Genomic DNA, 900 nt, shown 5'->3' with positions numbered 1-900 from the left:
TATTTTTGCAAATGCTTCTTAAAAAATGAATGCGCTCTGTCCACTGGAACGCCACAGATTTTAATTTAAAACGGTTAATTTAAAACAATTTTATCATCAAACAGATGGAATTAGAAGTGAAGGCCTTTGCCCAGAGGTTGTTTGTGCAATAACAATCTGTTAATGTTTATAGTGGCGCTGCCCTCTAGTGGCCGTAGTAGTTATGACAGGAGCAAACCAGAAAGTAAGGTCACGACCTGGCTGCACCCATGGGCTGCACTAGTGTTCAGTTGTCAAAGTAGGTTTTTAACAGGGCACAATACAGTATACTGTGTAAGTAACATACTTCTGATTCTAATCATTTTAAGATGAAGTCCTGCTTATTTAACATGAGGCCCTATCCCAAGGCAGTTAGAGCAATAGCCCCTCCAAATGTCCAATGTGCCTGTCCCTGTGTCAAAATGTCTTCCAGGAAGGAGACAAAAGGCCTACATGTGACAGATATTTCATGTTGCACCAGCACAGCTGGGGCTGGACTCTTGCACAATGTCTCCCACCCTCTCCATGACTATCTGATCAAGCACAGAAGTTTGTTCAGTGCAAGATTCATTTAACCAAGATGCACCACAGACCACCACAGTAAGGCATTCCTGCTAGTGGCCATCAAACTTTTCAACTCCTTCTTCAGTGTCAGACACTCTGTTGGATCTATTTCACACCTGTCAGCAGCTATAACTGTAATAACTGTAACTGTAACTTAATAGTACAAGAATTGGGTGCAAGAACTCTGCGATACTCTGGCAATAATACTGCATGTATACTGTAGCCACATTTCACAGAATGAATATTACCAGTTATTATTAATTTATAATATCCTTGTGTTACAACACACTTATTTATTATTATTATTATTATTATTAT

This window comes from Etheostoma spectabile, chromosome 2 (assembly GCF_008692095.1).
Source record: "Etheostoma spectabile isolate EspeVRDwgs_2016 chromosome 2, UIUC_Espe_1.0, whole genome shotgun sequence".
In the NCBI taxonomy this organism is placed as follows: Eukaryota; Metazoa; Chordata; class Actinopteri; order Perciformes; family Percidae; genus Etheostoma; species Etheostoma spectabile.
The sequence above is the reverse complement of the archived record's forward strand: the minus strand, read 5'-3'. Positions refer to the sequence as shown.